Source organism: Chiloscyllium plagiosum, unplaced genomic scaffold (assembly GCF_037043375.1).
Source record: "Chiloscyllium plagiosum isolate Xiang-an unplaced genomic scaffold, Cpla_swu_hap1 HiC_scaffold_36, whole genome shotgun sequence".
In the NCBI taxonomy this organism is placed as follows: Eukaryota; Metazoa; Chordata; class Chondrichthyes; order Orectolobiformes; family Hemiscylliidae; genus Chiloscyllium; species Chiloscyllium plagiosum.
In genome coordinates, this window is record NW_028270174.1 from 50532115 (window position 1) to 50547465 (window position 15351).

At 42.9% G+C, this 15351-nt stretch overlaps 1 long non-coding RNA gene and 1 other non-coding gene across 2 annotated transcripts in view; both read left to right on the top strand.

Moving 5' to 3' along the window:
* The window catches only part of LOC148139946 (uncharacterized), a 991803-nt gene that overhangs the window by 342362 nt on the left and 634090 nt on the right, over positions 1–15351 (top strand). The gene's annotated exons all lie outside the window — the stretch shown is intronic.
* trnar-ucu (transfer RNA arginine (anticodon UCU)) lies at positions 3897–3988 on the top strand. Its single transcript is given in 2 exon segments — positions 3897–3933; positions 3953–3988. It is a non-coding gene; the product is annotated as a tRNA-Arg (tRNA).

Below are 15351 nucleotides of genomic sequence, written 5' to 3' on the forward strand. Positions count from 1 at the left end.
GTACTTACTTTTTTGTTTCCCTGTGCTTTTATTGGTTTCAAAATATACGTTAATATTGAACATTGAACATAGAACATAGAAGAATACAGCGCAGTACAGGCCCTTCGGCCCTCGATGTTGCGCCGATCCAAGCCCACCTAACCTACACTAGCCCACTTTCCTCCATATGCCTATCCAATGCCCGCTTAAATGCCCACTGCTACTGGCAGGGCATTCCATGAACTCACGACTCACTGAGTAAAGAACCTACCCCTAACATCTGTCCTATACCTACTCCCCCCCCCCTTAATTTAAAGCTATGCCCCCTTGTAATAGCTGACTCCATACGTGGAAAAAGATTCTCACTGTCGACCCTATCTAAACCCCTAATCATCTTGTACACCACTATCAAGTCACCCCTAAACCTTCTTTTCTCCAATGAAAACAACCCCAAGTGCCTCAGCCTTTCCTCATACGATCTTTCTACCATACCAGGCAACATCCTGGTAAACCTGCTCTGCACCCGTTCCAGTGCCTCCACATCCTTCCTATAGTATGGCGACCAAAACTGCACGCAATACTCCAGATGCGGCCACACCAAAGTCTTATACAACTGCAACATGACCTCAGGACTCCGGAACTCAATTCCTCTACCAATAAAAGCCAGTACGCCATATGCCTTCTTCACCGCACTATTTACCTGGGTGGCAACTTTCAAAGATCTGTGTACATGGACATCAAGATCCATCTGCTCATCCACACTACCAAGTATCCGACCATTAGCCCAGTATCCCATCTTTTTATTACTCTTACCAAAGTGAATCACCTCACACTTAGCTACATTGAACTCCATTTGCCACCTTTCTGCCCAGCTCTGCAGCTTATCTATATCCCGCTGTAACCTGCGACATCCTTCCTCACTGTCAACAACTCCTCCGACTTTCGTATCATCCGCAAACTTGCTCACCCAACCTTCTAACCCCTCCTCCAGGTCATTTATAAAAATGACAAACAGCAATGGTCCCAAAACAGAGCCTTGCGGAACACCGCTAGTGACGGCACTCCAAGATGAACCTTTGCCATCAACTACTACGCTCTGTCTTCTTCCGGCCAGCCAACTCCTAATCCAAACCTCCAACTCACCCTCAATGCCATACCTCCATATTTTTTGCAGTAGTCTACCATGGGGAACCTTATCAAACGCCTTACTAAAATCCATATACACCACATCTACTGCTTTCCCCTCGTCCACCTCCTTAGTCACCTTCTCAAAGAATTCAATAAGGTTTGTGAGGCACGACCTGCCCTTCACAAAACCATGCTGACTATCCTTGATCACATTATTCCTATCCAGATGTTCATAAATCCTATCCCTTACAATTCTCTCTAAGATTTTGCCCACAACAGAAGTGAGACTCACCGGCCTATAGTTACTAGGGTTATCCCTACTCCCCTTCTTGAACAAGGGAACCACATTTGCTAGCCTCCAATCTTCTGGCACTACTCCTGTAGACAACGAGGACATAAAAAGCAAGGCCAATGGCTCTGCAATCTCCTCCCTTGCTTCCCAGAGAATCCTAGGATAAATGCCATCAGGCCCAGGGGACTTATCTATTTTCACCCTTTCCAGAATTTCCAACACCTCCTCTCTACATACCTCAAAGCCATCCATTCTACTTAATTGTGACTCAGTACTCGCATTGACAACAATATCCTGTTCCTGAGTGAATACTGACGAAAAGTATTCATTCAGTGTCTCCCCAATCTCTTCAGCCTCCACACGCAACTTCCCACTACTATCCTTGACTGGACCTATTCCTACCCTAGTCATTCTTTTATTCCTGACATACCTATAGAAAGCCTTAGGGTTTTCCCTAATCCTACCAACTAAGGACCTTTAATGTCCTCTCCTTGCTGCTCTTAGCTCTCTCTTCAGGTCCTTCCTGGCTACCTTATAACTCTCAATCGCCCCAATTGAGCCTTCACGCCTCATCTTTACATAGACCGCCCTCTTCCATTTAACAAGGGATTCCAATTCCTTATTAAACCACGGCTCCCTCACACGACCCTTTCCTCCCTGCCTGACGGGTACATACTTATTAAGGACACTCAATAGTTGCTCCTTGAACAAGTTCCACATATCAATTACACCCTTGCCTTGAAGCTTACTTTTCCAAGCCACACATCCTAAGTCATGCCTCACCGCATCATACTTTCCCTGCCCCAGCTATAACTCTTGCCCTGTAGTGCACACTTATCCCTCTCCATCACTAGAGTAAAAGTCACCGAATTGTGGTCACTGTCCCCAAAGTGCTCACCTACCTCTAATTCTAACACCTGGCCTGGTTCATTACCCAGAACCAAATCCAGTATGGCCTACCTCTTGTTGGCCTATTTTCCATTACAATGGATATCACCTTATTTTTACAGGTCGCTGCAACAGCGAGGGCCGAAGTGCCTGTACTGCATTGTAACGTTCTATGTTGTAAGCTACATTTCCTGCTGGCTTCCAATATCTCTCCTCATTGTGGAAGCTTCCAGTCACATCTTCCAGAGATTTGTCTGCACTTCATTTAATCAAGGCAACTTTATTTCCTGCTCAGAATGTCATCCCTGTACAATTGAGAGAGGAAAACAGAGTCGGTGACAATGCTGAGATCACTTCCAGTCTGTCTCGAATCAACAAAAACTATCCCGATCTTCCAGTCTCCTGTAACTTCAACATTACACTGTTCCCACCCTTCAGGCTCTCTGCCTGCATTCCCGATGAAGGACTGTTGCCCGAAACGTCGATTTTACTGGTCCTGAAATGCTGCCTGAACTTCTGTGCTTTTCCAGCACCACTCTAATGTAGACTTTGGTTTCCAGCATCTGCAGTCATTGTTTTTACCTGGTTAATTTTAACTCTACTGCGAATCGTCTTCCAAGGATGCCTGCCTTGAAGACGTTTTCCTCTTCTCTCTATGATCTCTCCACTCTTCAGGCTCTCTGCCTGTATTCCTGATGAAGGGCTGTTGCCTGTGACGTCGAATTTACTGCTATTCGGATGCTGCCTGAACTGCTGTGCTTTTCGAGCACCACTCTAATCTGGACACTGTGTTCCCAGGCTACGATTTCAGTCTCTGCTCTGCTGCAGTGCTCCTTCTCGGCACAATACAAGCTGGAAGGTTAGCAACGTATTTTCTACCGAGAGACCATGCAAACTTTAGGAACCAAAATCGAGTTATATCATTTTAGATACCGTCCGCCCTCTTCCACATTCTTCACGCACCCGCCCATCACATCTCACCGAAGTCAGATCATTGGACTCGAAACGTTGACTTTCCTTTCTCATCAGAGATGGACAAGAGCTGCTGATTTTGTTCAGACCTTTTGGCTTTTCTTCAGAGAACTTTGCTTTTCCGTTGTCATCGCCAGACTGCTGGAAGCGTCTGATTGCAGGAGGAGACGTTCACAGGAGATGAAAAGAATGGCAAGGGCTGGACCTCTCCCATTGTGAAGGTAGACGAGCTAGGCTGGGGTTGTTTATCTAAGCGCAGCGAAGGCTGAGTGAGAAACCGATTAACGTGCACATTTTATGAAGAGGATAGATATGTATGACAAGGATAAGCCTATATTAGGAAGGAATAGAGTGATATAAATGAAAGACGGGAGACAAGATATTTTGAGGAGATTTGGGAAGATTGCTTTCACCTATAGCGTGTTGGTTATCTGGAAATCATTATCTGAACATGTGGTAAAGCTAAGTATCATGAGAACGTTTCAGCAGTCTGTAGCCGAACACGGGAAGAGCCAGAGCACACGTGGAAAAGGACCAGGTACTGGAAAGGGTTACGAAGGCAGACAGACGCGAGATGGGTGTCCTGAATGCAATGGGTCAAAGACAAAGTTGCATGCTTAAAGTGACTGGTTTGCGTGGCTCTGTGGCGCAATGGAAAGCGCATTGGACTTCTATGCCTTTGTTCAGGTTGCGATTCAAAGGTTGTGGGTTCGACTCCTATCGGAGTCGAGTTTTAGTTTATTGTTTGGAAGGTGGTCAGACCAGACTCGGCTGTCATCTGAAAACCCAACAATATTCATGCAGAAACCCACTGTCTCGAAACGAAACATTTTCCTCTCACAGATTTACATTTTCGATGTCTATTTATGATAGAGATCGATAAATATCTGTTAGCCAGTAGGCAACACGATGATGTGGATAGGCTGGAAAAATACTTAACATTGTTGTGTCAGCCATGATGATATCGAATGACGTGGCGGGGCAGGATCGGTGTTAAGAATGGCCTCCTTCTGTTCCTTTGTGTCTGTGCTATTTCTGGCCCAGGTTTTTAAACAATCACAATGAGGAAAATATGAATTAAACACCAAGTAATATTTTGGTCTCACCTCCAATTCGATTCCCTCCCAGCTGGAATAGAAAGCTCTTGTTTCAGCTTTAGATCAGACAGTGGAGGATTCTCACAAGTTCTCCTTCAGGCTGCATGTGCCTTCACATAGGTTTTCAAGTGGACACATGGAGCAAGCAATTGCAAAGATGCTGGGGATTAGATTAGATTACTTAGATTCAGCGGCAGATTTCTCCTTTGCTGGTCAGGAACTCTGGCCAAGGTAATGAACGTGAATTTCTGACATTTTGAGTCTTACTCTGTATTCTTGCGACTTTACTAATTAAACTGAATTTCAATTTGCCCTTGCATAACATTATCCAGTCTTCACTGTTTATAAAAACCATGCCACGTGCTCGTGAATGCAGTATGCTGAACATTGTTGACGTTGTGTGCAGTGTGGGTCGATGTGTCATATGAACATGCCAAAGGACGTTGGTGAAATATCAGTGAATCGAATTTTCTGACGAATTGAAGCCGATAGAAGGAAAATCCCAGTACAGTGGCGACATAACATTGCCTGTGATCAACGCAGGAAATCATGGTATTCGTACGCAGTATTCAATAAAGCCGATTTTCACCACATTTTTCTATGTCATTTTCCTGAACCTGATGCTTCATAATCGATGATCCATTATCAGTATAACCTCCTATGCACTGTGTTTCATGTCAGATCCACAGAAAAGAAAGAGTAATTGGGTTGAGGGTCCCAGTGGTAAGTTCAGGAGCCATTCGTCATCATTAGATAACAGGTCCAGTGGTGCAATTAGTTAGTTTCCTGTACTTGCATGACAGGACGGCAGGACATGAGCTACCAAAGTTACGCATTCGATTCTCGCCAGGTCTTTGTTTTACTGATAGTGAACAGAGATGATTGCAACTTCAAGCTTAAGAACAGTTCAAACCCAGAATATTACACCGCAAAAACGTACCGTTGGCCCTAATGTTGCACCCACCTATGATACCAATCTGAAGTCCATCTGAACAGTATTTTACCATTATAAGCTGTAAGTTTATCCAATGATCATTTAATTGCCCTGAAGGTTGGTGAGTCTACGACTGTTGAAGGTAAGACGTTCAGCACCCTCACTACTCTCTGAGAAAATAATCTGCCTCGGCATCTATCACCCTCCAATTACATCAATGTGCCCTTGTGCCAACCACCACCATTTGAAGAAAAAGGTCTTCACTATCCACCTTACGTCAACCTCTGATCATCCTTTATGTCTCTATTTATTCACCTCTCAAAATTCTCATCTCCATCAAAAACAGCCTCAAGTCCCTCAGCATTTCCTCGTTACACCTTCCCATCATAGAAGGCAACATCCTAGGAAATCTCATCTGTACCCTTTCCAATGCTTTCACATCCGTCCAATAATGTGGCGATCAGAACTGCACGCAACTCTACAAGTTTGGCCACAGCAGAGAAACTTCTGGAGCTGCAAAGGGATCATTTGGCCATGAAACCCAATCCGTCTCCCAATAAAATCTAACACACTGTGCTCCTTGGAAGCAAATCGATCAACGTGGATGTTAACTTTCATAGTTTTATGTACATAGGCACCGAGACCTCTCTGCTCATCTAAACTTCCAAGAATATTACAATTAGCCCAGAACTCTTTATTCTTGTTGCTCCTTCCAAAGTAAGTCATCTCACATTGTTCCATATGAACCTCCATTTGCCACCTCTGAGCTCAGATCTGCAGATTATCCATGTCCCTCTGTAACCCGCAGCAGACTTTGGCACTGTTGATAATTCCATCGAGCTTAGTGTATTCAACGAATTCACTCATCATTCATGACCCTAACCCAGGTCATTTATAAAAGTGACAAACAGCAGTGGACTCAAAAAGGAACCTTGTGGTACACCATGAGGAACTGAACTCCAGGATGAATATATCCCATCAACTACCACACTCTGTGTTCTTTCAGCTCGCCAATTACAGATCTAAACCGCTAAATCACCTTCAATCCCATGTCTCTGTATTTTATGCCAGCTAAAGACTTCTCATGTCCCCTCTTCTCTCAAAGTAGCTCTCGCTTTTGGACCGTCCTGGTTAGCATTTAATTTTCAAGTGCCCTATTTAAGCCTTCATAGCTCATGTTTACATGCACCTCCTTCTCCCTCTTGATAAGAAATTCAACTTTTTCAGTAAAAATGGCTCACAGTCTCGACCTCATATTCCCTGCATGACGCACACATACTTATCAAGGACATGCAGGAGCTCTTCAAACCTCCAAATCGAACAGCTGACTTGATTAATTACGTAGTACCAAATCCAATGAAGTTTTGATTCTTGTTGGCCTGTCTACATGCTGCGTCACGTAACCCTCCTGCACACATGGACAAAGACTGACCAAAAAGAGGTAATCAAACAATAATATTTGGAAAGTTAAAGTTCCCCACTACAACTACCCTGTTACTTTCTTTCCTATCCAGAATCAGTTAGATTTAGATTAGATTAGATTACAGTGTGTAAACAGGCCCTTCGGCCCAACAAGTCCACACCGACCCACCGAAGTGAAACCCACCCATACATTTACCCATAACCTAACACTACGGGGAATTTAGTGTGGCCAATTCACCTGATCCTGCACATCTTTGTGACTGTGGGAGGAAACCGGAGCACCCGGAGGAAACCCACGCAGACACGGGAGAACGTGCAAACTCACACAGTCAGTCGCCTGAGGCGGAAATTGAACCGCTCTGGCGCTGTGAGGCAGCAGTGCTAACCACTGTGCCACCGTGCCGCTCACGACACTTTGCAATCTTTTCCTCCATATCTATAGAACATTTTGGTGGTGCCCTCTACTTTCCTGACTTTAATCTCAGCCCATTCTAGTTCAGCAGATTCAGTAGAGTCCACACCAAATATCCTTTCTGCTACCATAGTACTGTCTTTGACGAATAACGTCATATCTCCCCCTCTGTAACCACTTTCCTGTTCTTACTGAAAACTCGAAACTGAGATGCCAGGAATAACCATTCCTTTCAGTACTCCATTCATGTCTCTGAAATGGCCACAACATTGAAGTCCCAGGTAACAACCCATGACACCTGCTTTATCTCAGATGCTCCAGGCAGTGAAGTAGACACACTTCAAATAACCTTCTTTCTTCCCAGTATACACTCGCGAACACGAAAACCTATTTAAGACCTCACCACTCACAACTTCCTGCACACTGCAGCTAAAATTCAGGTTCGCACTCCGCTGCTGAATTCGTTTAAACCCTTCTCAATAGCGTTAGAAAATACACCTCAAGATATTGGTACCCTTCAGGTTCAGGTTCAGGTGAAGACCATCCTGTTTGTAGAGGTCCAACTGACTCCAGAATGAGCCACAACTATCCATATATCCGGATCCCTATCGCTTGTACCATCCTTACAAACACGTGTTCTCCTGCTCTCTCCCTATTCTTTCCCTCACTTCGACGTGGCATGTGTAACAAATCAAAGAGAACAACTCTGTTTGATCTCGATCGAAGATGTCACCCTGGATCCCTGAATTTCTGCCATACATCCACATCAATTTTCTGACCTATGTTGTTGGTGCATATGTGAACCATGACCTCGGGCTGCTCCCCCTCCCACTGAAGGATCCTGAAAACACGATGTGAGACATCACCACCCCTGGTAACTTGAAGGGATCACATCAATCATGAGCCTGCTCTGTACCCACAGAAACTGCAATCTGTCCCCCTCACTATTTAGTCCCCAGTCACTATTGCTCTCCTCCCCTCTACCCTACCCTTCTGATCAACAGGGACAAACACTGTACCAGAGACCTGTACCCCATGGCTTACCCCTAGTAAGTCATCCCCCCATAAAGTAACAAATACGGTATGCTTGTTACTAAGGGGCACAGCCATAGCGGAAGCCTGCACTGGCTGCCTGCTCCCTTTACATCTCCCGACTGTATCCCATCGACCTTATTCTTGGACCTGAATTGTAACTGCCTCCATATCACTCCTCTCTTTCCCCCTCAGACTCCCGAAAGATGCAATGTCCTGCTCCAGTTTCCTAATGCAGTTGCGAAGGAGATGGAGTTGGGTGCACTTCCCGCAGATTCAAATGTCAGGGACATTACTGTAAACTCCAAGCTCTTACATTCTACAGGAAGGTCATTCAAATGGCCGACCATCCATTTCTAATGTTCTGAATTCACACACACACACACACACAAACTCACACACATACACACACACAGATATGCGCGTATATATACAAAGTATACAATACATATAAATATGTGTGCACTTGCATATATATGTGTGTGTGTATATATGTGTATATATATATATGTACAAGTTGCAAAAGAACGTTGAGTAAAATAGCATTTATTCTGCGCTGTGTTAAATTCTGGAAAAGATATTTAGCTCGTTTCATATTACTGATATTGCTGCAAACTCGCACAGGCCATTAAAACAATTCACAAAGTACTGGATTTATCTCATTGGACATTTTGACTGATATCGGAAAAACTGGAATCAAAATGTCAAAGATGTTCTTAAGTACTGCTATGAAGATTACAGAATTCAAACAAGAATATTTTTCGTGTCTAGTCACTGTATATTTTTGGGGAAGATGAGTGAGCAGCAAATGGACTCACTCCCTTCTCTGTGATGCAGCCAAATTTTCAAATGCAACAGATAAAAGATAAAAGGTGCATTACACCGGCAGGTCAGTTCCAACTCACGATAGTATAGTTTCAATCTGATTATCGCCATCGTTGAAAATATTAGCTGAGTTGGGAGATCAGGATCCTGAGGGTATGCTGAGACATTGCGACAATTAATCGCACACTGTTGGCATCACTTTATATCATAAACCAGTTATGTAGCGGACTGAACTAATCGGCTTCCCTTAAATGCTGATCTAACACAAACAGCTCAGTTATTTTACAAATTATAAAAGTTCATGTAGAACAAGCTGCTCAACCTTTCCTCGCAACCAGCTCATTCTATACTTAGTCGTACTCAGTTGCAGGTGTTATGAGGTTTCTTTCCAATTAACGTTAACCAATTAGAGAGTATGCACGTAACGCGTACCCATCCTGGCCGCCCAGACTCACTGTCCCGGTGAAATTGACTCCTTGTGTGTCTGCACGCGTCTTTCCAAATATTTTAAAATCAGCTTCTGAATAATTTTTCCTGCGAAAATGTAATTATTTTCGAGTTCAATAGCTGTAGAGGGAAAAAGAAAACGTGCTCCAAACTTCTCTTTATCATTCATCGCTGGTTTTGAAGTTCTAAACTCTAGACATAGATCCATCCGAATGAGGGAATTTCGCTCCTGTTTACTCTCACCAAATTCACATCGCCTGGAAACCTTCTCTATGGACACAACTCAGTTTTACTTGGTGTCACGCCATATGATGTATTCGTCTTTTCCACCATCCCATGAAACCCCGCCTTGTCTTTTCAAATGGCATTATCTCTCACGACATCGTTGGCTTCCTTTCCATTTCCTTGTTTCCAAGTAAACGCTGTCCATTCTTCCTGACGTCTTTTCATTCCAGTCATCGGAATCCATGGTTTTTATTATCTCTTTATATCCCAGTATAGAAAGGATGCTGGGTCCAATGCAACACATGAAAACCCGCTCTAATGCTGGATACTGCCATTACCAATGCAGGGAGAATGGGAGCTAGTTCAGTCAAAAGTGAATCCGTTGTTTGTCGCACTATGGATCAATCTCTGACTGGGAAGTGTTTTTCCTCACTATTTTCCCCTGTCTGAAAATGTGCTAAAGCAACACAGTAAGGGATCATAGAATGCGTACAGTTCAGAAACTGGCTATTCGATGCAACAAATGCACACCAATCCTCCAGGATTTAACCCTCACAGAACAATTCCTTAGCCTTTTTCTCTTCATTTGCGCATGAATAATGCACCTTACTGACAGTCGACTCAGTTGTCGGCAAATCATATCTATGGCGCTGTGAGACAGCAGTGATAACTAGTGAGCCAACTTGCGGCCCTGTACAATATTGCAAGGCACATGCGAACGCGTTTGAAATGCGATTCCTGTCAAATAAGCTCTAGTTTTGTTGTTGCCCTTATCAGGAACAAGAATTCCAGATTCCCTGACCAAGAAATGAACCCAAACCACAGCGGTGAAAGCGCTGCATCATAACCACTAGTCGTCCAGGAAGGACGGCATGTGTAATTGCGTCTTCTCTTCACAGCATAGCTTTCTTTCGATGAGAATTTTCTTCCAAAAAGGAATGTTCATGACAAGGTCTGGAGATTTATCCGCCTTTGAACATTTTCTGAGACCTTCAGCAATTATTTTCCTGTAATATGAAATATTCATCAGTTTGTATTTCCATGATTTCTGCAGTCTTCTGCAACATATCTCAAACTGAACTATTCCATCTTGCTTGCATTTGGTCTGTATCCCTCTAATCATTTCTTCTTCATCTAAATGTCCAAATTTCTTTCTAATAATGTAACACTATGGCGACGTACCAATTGCTCCAGCAGTTGATTCCATATAGAAACCATCCTCTGTGTGAAAAGGTTATCTTGTCATTCCGTGTAAATCTTATGGGTTCTGGACTTCCGTATCCTAGGAAGAAAAGACCTTTGCTGTTCACCTTATCGAGAACACTCATGATTTTATGAATCTCTATAAAGTCATCCTTCGACCTCCGATGCTGCAGTCCGACAAGTCAAAGCCTACACAGTCTCTCCTCGTTATATTACAATCGAGTCCTGGGAACACGTAAACGCTTTGTTGCATGAAGCAACACAGAGTCGAATGCAATCCAGCCGCTAGAAATATCACCTGATGTCAATTTCTTGGATGATTGGTCAAATAGTTTAAGAAAAGGAATCGTCCTCTTCATACATGGAGAGTGAACATTCGGTCTTGCTTTCTCCACAGTAAAAACTGACGTGAAAAATTCGTTTAATAGCTCTTCCATCTGCTGAGCTCAAACGCAATGAAAACCTCTTTAATCTTTATGGTACTATTTCTCGAATTGTTCTCTTGCCAGATATGTACTTGTCGACCCTCTTCGGATTATCTTCAGCCCTGGCCGATTCGATAATTTCATATCCCCACTTAACCTTCCTGGTTTGCATCTTATTGGTGTCCCTACAAGAAAGTCATTTGAACGCTGTGACAAACAGATTTTAATCAGCAAGGGATTCGAAGGATAGCTGATATTGCAGGAAACTGTATCCGTCGATTATCAGATCAGCCGTAATCTCACTGAATAGTGAGACCAGACTGTATAGGTTGAATTGCTGACTTCTGCTCTTGCATCTTATTGTATTTTTTTCTGGACTTCAAAATGCTTCTCTTTTTCCTTTATCAATAAATTTCCCGGGCATTAGAAGAAGAAGATTTACAGTGCAAAGGCTTAAAACCAAATATCATTTCAGCATCTGATGATGTTGTCCAATTGATTGTTGCTTGAATATGATTCGCTTTTGAACGTGGAAGGGAAAAGCATCATTCACAGTGTGGAGAAACTGTGTCTGTACGTGTGGACAGGGATTCAACAGATAAACTGCCTTGTCAGAACATAAACGCAGTCAGAGGAGGTCGAGGTCATTCGTCTGTTTCGAGTGTGGGATAGAATTCACTTGATCCACCACACTGTTTGAACAACAGCATTTCCACACAGGAATCTTTTTTTAAATGCCATGGAAGTGGGAAGCGCCTTAAAATCTCTGAGGATCTGTTGACCCATCAACGTGTTGACACGAATGAGAAACGTCAGTTGCTCTCAAAATGGGCCTGGATTTAGGTGGTTAATTAGACTCACTGTGCACTCGCCATCTCACTGTGTGGAGAGGCTGTTCATCTGCACTGGTGTGGGAAGAGATTTGATGTGAAATCCAAACTACTGAAACAAAAGCAAGTTCATAAGTGAAGTAAGTGCCTGGTTTTTACTGTGCTTCATCGTGTGCCAAAGTCTCAACTAGAAGTTTTGGTTTCAATTCCAGCTTACTGTGGAGCTGTACCAAGGAGTTTAACTGTTTCTTAACTGGTGATTGACTGATGCCCATTGTGTCTTATTTCCGATGAAGTTAATATTCCAGAAGAAACTAAATGTGTTCCAGTTTCCTCCTGTTCTACAGCAGCTAATTCATTCAAAATAAATTCTTCAAACATCAGAGAAGTGCCTGATTTTCTCCACATTGTCCGGACAGGAATTGCTTGTGTGACTGAGAAGTCACAAATGGTGCTAAATAATATGCAGTCAGGTGTGGATTTGGCGCAATAGTTACCACTGTTTTCTCACAGGGTCAGGACCCTTGCTTCAACTGCAGCCTTGGGTGATATTTCGTGTGGAGTTTGCACAACCTCCACATGTTTGTGTTGTTTCCATTCCACGGCCCAAAGATGTGCAGGTTAGGAAGATTTGCAATTGCTAAATTATCCAACGAAGTCTGGGTTAGATACTTAGCGATGGGAAATGCAGGGTTACTGAAGGAGGTTGGGGGATTATTCTGGGCGGGATAGTTTTTGGAAGGCAGGTGTGAACTTGTTGGGTAAATTGGCCCGTCTCAGGAATTCCATGTTTCTGTGAGTCAAATAACCAACGCTTATTTTTTGATTGAACAATAGACATTGAAACAGCTCAGAAAGATTGGGACTGAGACAACAACCTGCAAAACCCCTGCAGTGATGTGCTGGGCTTGGGATGATTGACATTCAGAAATTGCAAGCATTTGGGCTGGATGATTACACTAAGTGGAGAGAGTTACATTGTTGAAAGCACGCATGTTCTCTTTAAAATAGTGTATTTTCTGAATGTTGAAGGAAATTAAGACTACATGCTTTGCTCCCTGAATGAAAAGGCTGGGGGACCGGCTGTTCCAAAATAGATATAGGTAACACTTCTCGGTGAAAACCTGATTTTTTTCTTGCTGTTTCGACAACAACTCCCCTTTAACCAATTACATTAAATTATGTCCAGGGTCCCAGAAGCTAATAAATTTTCAATTTTTGTTTTGCTTTGGCATCTGGAATCTAATCAATTTATACAAATTAATGTGTCGTTGAAGTGTATATAAACCAATATTTTGAAAACTAAAGTGAGAGCTATTGCTGGAGAGTTACCTGCCCATCTCACACTTCCCTCTCTAAGAAATTAGAAAGCACTCTCTATCAAAAGGTACCTTTTTCTGCAAAACGTACTCTGTAAAAATGAAAGAAGTTGAAACAATTGAGATGAGCAGATAGAAGTTGGAAACAGCGGAGCACATACAAACTGTGTCGACTTGACATGAAGTTGATGTAATGTTTAACAAATGTGTTATTGAAACAGCATGTTAATAGATTGCTTTCAGTTAAAGAAAAGAATATTTAGTTTGTTGATTGTTTGTTTACTATTCGCAATAGATTGAAATAAAAAGTTGTTTTTCTTTAAGTGTTGGAATAGATTACGATTTGAGGAGAGGTTTTCCGAATGTTTGCTATTAATTAACGAGGGATTCCACGTCCTCGTTGTAACAATGTTTCCTTTGATTCCAACTGACTCCAGTTTTGCAAAAGCTCTTCAATGACTTTGTCATTCGGATGCACCCTTAATTTCAAGGGCAGTCAGTCTCACCTTGCCTTGTGAGTGCAGTATTTTATCTATTTTGGACTATTTATGTTATGAGGACAAAAGCTAAGTGCCTCTGATGGAACACACAGTATTAGAGAGCTGCTTATTGTTGACTGAGTACAACCTGAAAGCACAGTTATTACTCACTGCCATCACTTTGCTGATGGTTGAGCATTGATTGACTGGACTAAGGGTTGGATTTGTCCTGCTTTTGTGGACTGGTCACAACTGGGCATTTTTATTAACCTGTATCAATATGAATGTCGTGGTTACAATGCGCTGCTGTGAAAGCTGGAGCAGGGCATTGAGTATGATGACCATCAATCATTATATCGAAGGGAAAGACAGACTTGAAGGCCCAAATGTCCGCCTGCTATTCCGATATATAAATGCTGGGGACATTTGGGGTGGGGGAACTAGTATAGAATCGTCCAGTGTCTCCATGATTTCACACTTCTGCCGGGAGATTAATAAAATGTTTCCGTCTTACCTTGTGCACGTATTGTACTGGACGCCCCCGTCTGCCCCATGAAAGAGACAACCTTTGTGATAAGTAGCTCATTTCCAGTCTGGCTTGTTAGTAATAAGGACCGAGTGAATATCTCCCTTACCTGTCTGCGCTGGCACTCGCCTCATCCTCGTTCGCTCTGCGTTTGGTGGATTAAACTTTCCGCCCCCTAATCTTATTGGACAGGAGCCGCTGTCAATCACCTGTTAAGCGGACATGTGCAGTATGATGTGAAGTGTTGGTGCAGACACAAACCACGGCCTGGAACCATACTGGCTGGACCCGGAGGCTTACTAACACTGGGAGTGTCAGAAATACCCAATGTTGGCCTAAAGGTCTAAATAAGACTGTTTATTACTTTGTGTTAGCGTCAGCTGCATAGTTTCCTACAGTAACAAGCATAGTGTGAACATTCCGAGCTGAATCTCGTCGAGTTACAAGGGAGAGGGACTGTGGACAGTATTGAAAATTAGAAACACTGCCTTAATTCATCCCTGTAATTATTAGAGTTAACTAATCAGCATGAAGTGAAGTAGAAAGCAAAATGGCTCACGAGATGGATTCAAGATGGAGTTGAGTACAATCGGGAGAACAGGAACGAAGGGAAAACTGGCAGGTTTAGAGAAATCACATTGAAACCACAGTCTCCGGCAGTTAAACATTTCAGCCATGACGTTAAATTGGAGAAGGCGGACAGGAAATTCAAAACGATTTTTCAAAATCATGTGGGTACAGTACAGAATTGATGGTGAGAAAGTGTTCCCACTCGGAAAAGCTTTGAGAGGAAGAGTGGAGAATTAAAAAAAATGCAAAAGAAGACAATGTGATGCAAGAAATAAACTTCACACAACGACATAGTTAGAATTTGATTTTTTTATGGATCTGTGGTTTGGGCTTTTCCAGTGAAGGG